Source organism: Bison bison, unplaced genomic scaffold (genome assembly GCF_000754665.1).
Source record: "Bison bison bison isolate TAMUID 2011002044 unplaced genomic scaffold, Bison_UMD1.0 scf7180017864389, whole genome shotgun sequence".
NCBI lineage: Eukaryota > Metazoa > Chordata > Mammalia > Artiodactyla > Bovidae > Bison > Bison bison.
In genome coordinates, this window is record NW_011494961.1 from 5888247 (window position 1) to 5897166 (window position 8920).

Below are 8920 nucleotides of genomic sequence, written 5' to 3' on the forward strand. Positions count from 1 at the left end.
ATCCAATTTCAAGCTTTCTTTTAAAGATTCATTTCAAGTTCTATTTCTTCCAAACTACTTCTCCCTCTTAGTCCAAACTCATCCAATTTCAAGCTTTCTTTTAAAGATTCATTTCAAGTTCTATTTCTTCCAAACTACTTCTCCCTCTTAGTCCAAACTCATCCAATTTCAAGCTTTCTTTTAAAGATTCATTTCAAGTTCTATTTCTTCCAAACTACTTCTCCCTCTTAGTCCAAACTCATCCAATTTCAAGCTTTCTTTTAAAGATTCATTTCAAGTTCTATTTCTTCCAAACTACTTCTCCCTCTTAGTCCAAACTCATCCAATTTCAAGCTTTCTTTTAAAGATTCATTTCAAGTTCTATTTCTTCCAAACTACTTCTCCCTCTTAGTCCAAACTCATCCAATTTCAAGCTTTCTTTTAAAGATTCATTTCAAGTTCTATTTCTTCCAAACTACTTCTCCCTCTTAGTCCAAACTCATCTTCAAATTCCCATCTTGCAAATCATCTCTACTACATGCCCCAGTACACACATATGTGCTTTCTGTATTATCCAACTAATTATCTGGTTTCAAGTCTACCTCATGTGATAATAATTTCCTAGGAGAAACTGAGAATATTCTGTTTTTCTATAATATATACAAATATATTTCACTATATTAGATATATGGTAGGTACTCAATAAACATTAATTGATAGATTAATAGATATAAGATTTTTGTGTTCTTATACTGTCAGTAAATAGTTTATATTTTGAATGACTGGTTTGCCTTTGTCTACTTCTATTAATGCTAAAAAACTAAACTCAACAAGAAGAGATGCTGATATATGCATTTGATCATCATAAAATATGTAACAGAAATTAGAAATAGAATGAGAGCATCTTCATTTTCACACTGCTTATATATTATCTCATAGCCAATAATATTTCAGAAAACAGATATTCCGGAATAGAAATAATATGGTAAACTTCACTAAAAATCTTAATGATGAATGATAAAAATTCAATAACAAGATGATAAGGAAAGTGGGATACCATTCTGCAAGAACAGCCAGCTGAAAATACATGAATTAAAGATACTGACATTGTAACAAATCCATGCTTTTTCAAATTTTGCATTTTAACCAAAATACGATCTTCAGCAAAGCCTAATTTAATATATGGAAAACCAGTGTCTTATTTCTTTTGGTGGAGATGCAGAATGATGGCCAAGTCAGTTGGAGATGGAAAAGAAATGATTCTGACAAGATCAAATAGCTACTAAATATTATCACTTACTACGGTTTAACTGAAGCATCACCGAGTTTACACAGTGTCATTAGGGCACACACTTTCTTCATGGTCTTAAATTCAAAATCACATAATCTGGTTGTCAGATCACAAAAAGTTGGAATCATTGGGTTAAGTATCTAGAGTTCTGTTTCTTATCCAGAGCAACCACCATGATTAGATTAGAACACTGGATTTGAAATCAGGGGAATAAAATTTTTCATGGGCGCTTACTTATAACTAAGCAACCTCTACTTAATGGGGACGAGCTTGTCAAAATAGTTTTGGTATCTACTTAAATCTAAAACTTTAAGGGCTTTATATGTGAAATCTAAACTAAACTCATAGAACAGAGAACAGATGGGCGGTTGCCAGAGATGGGGAGCAGAGGGTGGAGGAAATGGGTGAAGGTATACAGACTTTGGTTATAAGAAAAATAAGTTACTGTTATGTAGCTAACAATACTGTATTATATACGTAAAAGTTGCTAAGAATAGATCTTAAGAGTTCTCATCAGAAGAAAAAAAATTATCACTTCATGAGGTGATTGATGGATGTTAACTAAACTTACTGCTGTGATCATTTTGCAATATATGCATGTATCAATTCATTATGTTGTACATCTTAAACTAATACAATATTTTATATCAATTATATCTTAAAACTACAGGAAAAATAAAATCTTGAATTAGAAGGTTCCTAAAAGCAAAGAATATTGAAGTATTGAAGTGTCATTAAAACAAGGGTTACTTTGGATTTTTTTTTTTTCTGAAAAATTTGCCTTTAGAGCAAATGTGAAGAATTGCACTTATCCACGTTCGACTTGAAATAGCTTATGTTTAAATGATGTTGCATCAAAAGGCATTTTTGTTAAAGAAAACAACAAATTTAAGTAAAAATGCCCTGGGCTCCTTTAAAGAATGTTGTAGATTTCTTTTTTAGTCTTTCACCAACCAGATGCTTCTACAAAGATACACAGGGCTTTGGGGAATTTGACTTCTGCAGCCTTTGCTATGGTCCTGGAGGACTTGGGAGGAATTCTAAATAAACAGTCTTTCAACTCAACCTAGTCATGAAGCGCTTACAAGACCCTCTCCTCTACCTCTAAGTGGGCATTACTAGTTCACCAGCAGCCTACTCTCATCAATACACAGGAGTAGTCTTGGATTATCAGAAACCAGATCCTGTGGGGATGCATAAATACACCAACCAACAACCCCATTAGCTTCCCCACGTCCCCATACTTTGTTTATAGTAAATAGCAAGACAGCCAGCACCCGGAGGCCTGGGCCTTCTGAATTTCTTCTTCCATTTAGATGTTCTAAGCCTGTCTTTTTATAGGATTTTTCTGCTGCTGCACTCTGTCTGCTTTATATTTTTAAATAATGACTCATCTCATTTTTTTTTTTCTTTTTAAAACACGGGGAAAATCTGAAGGTAAATATCTGTGGCCTTAAAACAACTGTTCTCTCAATTGTATTTAACCATCTGCAGGAAAGTACCAAAGTGCAGAGGAAGAAATTTTCTTCCTAAACTCTAAGACTAGTGCTCTTACAGGCGTGATTAGTCATGGGACCTCTTTTCCAATTTAAGGCAGAGACATCTCGATTTATTATTCATCTAGAGCTGTATTTGAAATGCAGATGTTTCAGGCCGCAGGCTCTTCTGGTGGATGCAGCTGGCCTCATTCTTTATTACTGCCCGCGGATAATGACACAGAAGAGAGCTGGGCCAAGTTCGGGATGATGCTCTAGGAGTGGCTAATACAAGAAGGGCATTAACGCAGCCAAGAGAAGGCCTGGCAGCCCTGGGGGCAAGGCGACCAAGCCAGATCAGAGACCTGAGTATTTCCTAAGGCTGAGAGTTCAACAGCTTAGTTATGGCCCTAGTTATGTATGGCTCTAGGGAAGTCATATTGTCTTGTAGGAGCCAGGCTGTGAATCTCACATTGACGAGAGGGAAAATTTAGGTCAGCAGTTTTCTATTACTAAGTGGGTATAATCATATTTTGGGTTTGATTGCCATTCATTTGCTTTTAGTCAGTCACTTTCTTACATCTTACCCCGGGGTCTATGAAAGAGTACATGGGATTTAGTTTTGCAAAATATTTAGACGTTTATATATACAGAGAGAAATATTTCTAAATTTAACATATTTTTATATTAGAAATGTATGCTATCAGATTTTCTCAGTGCAAAAATCAAGAGCCAATTTAGAGGTCTAAATGATCCCCCATGATATGCATGTGACATTTGCAGAAAGAAAAACCCTGTCATTATGTGAAGTTGGCCTGATACTCAAGGAAAAAATGTGATATTACAGTCTACCCAGAAAATAAGTTACACATAGAAGTGGCTGAGAGCTCGAATATTAGAAAATAATCAGAAAAAAAAAAAGGATGTCAACCTTAATTTAACATTTAACATTGTAAGTATGAAACTAACATTGCAACCATTTCCCGATAACTGTTGAAAATATAATTTAAAACCTAGCACTCAGTCAGCATTAAGCAAGGGAGCAGGTAAACATGACATAACTCATTGGAGAGAAACACTCAATCTACTCTGTGGCTTCTGCAAGGGCCACCATCTCCTCTTCTATTTACTATTATTAAATTTGCCTGAGGACTTAGGATGGAGGTACTAAGAGTTCAAATGTAATGAGAAAAAAATAGAGTCTAGTCTACAAGGCAGAGGTTCTGATGTTTCTTAGCGGAGACATTTTTACTCCTTACACTGACTTAGACCTTCCATTCCTTCCCTGAGTCTCAGATCAATATGATAGATAAAGGTAAAGCTTAAGGTAAACGATTACCCTATAAGCTGATGGGAATTGTAGTTTCAGTATATAGCAAACACTACAGGGTACAGTAAGCTTACAAGCATAAAAGATTCATCACTTATTTCCAATGATTGATTTGTATTCTGGTTTAATTAGCCATGAAAGAGTCCATTTTTTAAAGCTTTCCTTTACTTTTCATTTTTATTTCCTTTTACCACTGCCTGCTGTAGAAGCTAATCCCCAGCTGTCAAGTTAAGGAAATTTAAAGGTAGATGCTAAATATAAACATTACCAATCATGAATGCATTTTCATATAGCAACCATGGATCTCAAGCTGGGATTTATAATTATATTTCTGAGAGATTGTCTTATTTTATAATTAATATTATTTTAACCATAATATCATAATTTACAAACATAATCCATAAAAACAGATATATTAGCCACCCAAAAACCAAATGTCTTATGACACTTCACCTACAACCTTGGTTGATTGACTCTTAGTAACCAATATAAGTGATTTTTAGAGGAATATACGTTTAAAGAACTCAAGAAAGAATGAAAGCCTGACCCATAAAGCCGATGGGGGTCACGGTAGGATAAGGGATCAGGGAAGAGAGACTGATGGAAAGGATGATTGGTTACTAAAATAACAAACTCACAAATGCATCCAGAAATTCACCAAGACTGTCCATGTTTATTTTAACTAGCCACCACAAAAAAGGAAAAGTCAGGACAATAGTGAAGGCCAGCTGTTGTTTTTCTTGAAGAGGTCCCAGCTCCGTATGCTGAGGAACTCTATTCAAGATGGCCTGGCTGAGACAAATGTTCTGTCCACACTTTAAATGGCAGCTGGTTATTAAATGACTCCCAATAGAGTGAACACTTGCTATTGACAATAAGGTAATATAAGGACCGTGCAGAGCAATCAGGATGGGAATGTGAATGAAAAATCTTTAATCTGAAATTACAGCTGTCAGGGTTATATTATAAAACATGAAAGTTGCATCTGCAGTTAGAATTAATGTGTCCCCAAAGCCAAGTTTCTCATAAACTGCATCTTGCAGATACATATTTTATAAATAGACTACCCATCTTCTATAAATCAAAGAGAACTGTGGCCTATATTAAGGAATTAAAAGGGGTCATCTCTCTTGGCATTGGTATTTGTTGAGCAGTATTGGGGAGGGGGCTGCTGGGTGAAATGAACATTGATTTCCAAAGTCTGGCAGAGAGGTTAGAAGTATTAGCCCTGCACAGAACTATCCACTGGTTCTAGCATCACATACAAATGAGTTTAAGTTATATTTTGTAATAAACTGTGACTGAGGAAAAACAGGGATTATGACATAATATAAACAAATGAAATGGCCTTCCTGGCAAATTTACCAACAGAATGTAAATTTTGATTGCTGGGCAGTTTATTTAAAAAACTGATATAACCTCTCTGGGGGCAATCACATACTTTTTAAAACAGTCATAGTCTTAACAAGATAATTTTACATCAGAGATACATAAAAATCCATATTAGTAATACCACATAAACACATAAAATTGAAGGCCTGGAAACATTATTAGACATCATCTAGTCCAGGAACTCATTTGTTAAAATCTGATGCATTTTTTAAATAAACATGTCAAATACCAAATGGCATTTATATTTTAAATCTCTGAAAACATTAAACATTTGGCCTCACACAGGCCAAAATCCCTCCCTCATATCTGAGGATGTATCTCACTTAAAAGACAAAGATGATTGCAATGAGCTGGGTGCTATTTCTATTGCTGATATCTAAGGCATCGTGGTGAGTCACTGATGCCTCTTGCTTTAAAAAAATAATAAAGCCATGTTTTTTTAAATCAGCTACTTAATACAACAGGTCCTCTTTAAAGGAGAGAAAAGATAAATAAATTGCTAGTAACATCACACATGCGAACCCAATACTGGTCTCACTTGGCATTATTGACTCTGGGAAATATATCATTGCTATGAAAAAAATATAGAAGATATATTTATTAAAGTTCAAAAAAGAAGCTCTTAAGAAGTGATCACTTATATTGCATAGTAATTGTTGGCCCCCAGAGGGAACTATGTGTTAATTCATCTATTGTATAAGTGAAAGTCATGTCTGCAACCCCCATGGGCTACAGTCTGCCAGGCTCCTCTGTCCATAGGATTTCCCAGGCAAGAATACTGGAGTGGGTTGCCATATCCTTCTCCAGGGGATCTTCCTGACTGAGGGATCAAACCCAGGTATTCTGCATTGCAGACAGATTATTTACCATCTGAGCCATCAGGGAAGCGCACCTATTGTAAAATTAATGTTAAATAGAAAAATAAAGTGGATAAACAACATATATAAATTAATAACTCCTTTTGTGCTTACTTTGTGGAAAACTAGCTAGACACACCTAATACAAACCTTCCTCAATTTCCAAAGTGAGGAACTGCCAAAGACAGCTGAGCAGACAAGGGTAGGAGCCAGGGATGCAGGCACCCTAACTGAAAGAAGGGATTTACTCTTTACCTCTGGGGTCTGCAGACAGGGTGTGTGCTTCGGTCACTTGATGCTACTGGATTTCTGGGCATCAACAGATGAACATACTTTCTCTGTTTCACAATCATTTTATGGCTTTGTCTCATTTCTATAGACCTTAGTCTCAGTCTCCCATGCCTCTGTGACCTCCAGACTAGTTAATACAGGGAGCTTTGCTTATGTCTTTTTTAACCAACCACCCAGAAGCTTTCACCATTGGTGCAAAATGCAGCAGTTCAGCTACTTAAGAATTTGGGCTAAGAAAGCAGAGGACACAGTTCAAGCCCAGAATCTTATATGCAAAGACCTCATTTACTCAAATGAGATTTTGAACTCTGGTTCCAAGTTGTAGGTAATGACCCAACATGGTCTAAAACTTGTCTCCTGAATGTGAAGATGAATAGATTTATGTAACCTGTAGCACCATCATATTTTGATAACTTTGAATGTTAAAAAAATTACTTTTTATATTAATAGAACTGTTCAAAATGAAAACTTTAGCTGTAATTATTTTACATTTACAGTAATACAATTTGACTCCTAGAAATCCAAGAGTAACTCAAAGTAGAAAAGAAATCAAACCTGGGATGGGAATCTAACTACGATAAAGTGAGAATTGCTTTTCTGACATTCAGGGGCTCTTCAAAGAAAAGAAAAGGGTAAGAACACAACATAGGAAAGACAGCAAAAAGAGCGACTGGAATTGGGAAATTATATATGTAAATAAAAACCTGCAAACCAATCCTACAGTACAAAGCACTTCCCAGATCTTCCAGCCACCTGAAATTAGAATGACTAAATGCCATCAGGTATGAATGGCACCCCACTCCAGTACTCTTGCCTGGGAAATGCCATGGATGGAGGAGCCTGGTGGGCTACAGTCCATGGGGTCGCTAAGAGTCGGACATGACTAAGCGACTTCACTTTCACTTTTCACTTTCACGCATTGGAGAAGGAAATGGCAACCCACTCCAGTGTTCTTGCCTGGAGAATCCCAGGGACGGGGGAGCCTGGTGGACTGCCGTCTATGGGGTCGCACAGAGTCGGGCACGACTGAGGCGACTTAGCAGCATGACTCATAGACCTTAGACGCTAAACAGGCGTACAAGAAATACAGGGGAGTGCTTCAGGTCTGCTTTTTTGGAACTGGGAGAAAACTTAAGGGGAGGAAAGAATATTCAGAACACTGGACAAGTCACTTGGGAGTTTGGCTACCAGAACAGACACAATTTGCCAGGTTTGCAAACGACAAAGGGAAAGAAATGGATCATCTAATATAGCGTTGGGGGCTTCCCAGGTGGAACTAGTGGTAAAGAATTGCCTGCCAATGCAGGAGATACCAAAGTCAGGGGTTCAACCTCTGGGTCAAGAAGATCCCCTGGAGGAGGGAAGGGCTACCCACTCTAGGATTCTTGCCTGGGAAATTTCATGGATAGAGGAGCCTGGTGGGCTACAGTCCATGGGGCTGCAGAGTCAGGCATGACTGAGCAACTGAACACAATATAGAATCACCATTTTAAATAATGTCTCAAATAGCATTAAAATAAACATAAATTAAAACTACCTCTATTTTCATCATCCTTTTATAAACAAAAGAGCATCTGGCATTTTAATTTCCCAAATTTAGAACATAATTTCAGAACAAAGCTTTTTTCTTCCCAAAGCAGGTAACCATACTTTTGCTCTCCCTCCAAATCAGTTCAGTTCAGTTCAGTTGCTCAGTCGTGTCTGACTCTTTGTGACCCCATGAATCGCAGCACGCCAGGCCTCCCTGTCCATCACCAACTCCCGGAGTTCACTCAGACTCACGTCCATCGAGTCAGTGATGCCATCCAGTCATCTCATCCTCTGTCGTCCCCTTCTCCTCCTGCCCCCAATCCCTCCCAGCATCAGAGTCTTTTCCAATGAGTCGACTCTTCGCATGAGGTGGCCAAAGTCCTGGAGTTTCAGCTTTAGCATCATTCCTTCCAAAGAAATCCCAGGGTTGATCTCCTTCAGAATGGACTGGTTGGATCTCCTTGCAGTCCAAGGGACTCTCAAGAGTCTTCAACACCACAGTTTAAAAACATTAATTCTTCGGCACTCAGCTTTCTTCACAGTCCAACTCTCACATCCATACATGACTACTGGAAAACCATAGCTTTGACTAGAAGGACCTTTGTTGGCAAAGTAATGTCTCTCCTTTTTAATAAGCTGTCTAGGTTGGTCATAACTTTTCTTCCAAGGAGCAAACGCCTTTTAATTTCATGGCTGCAGTCACCAACTGCAGTGATTTTGGAGCTCAAAAAAAAAAAGTCTGACACTGTTTCTACTATTTCCCCACCTATTTCCC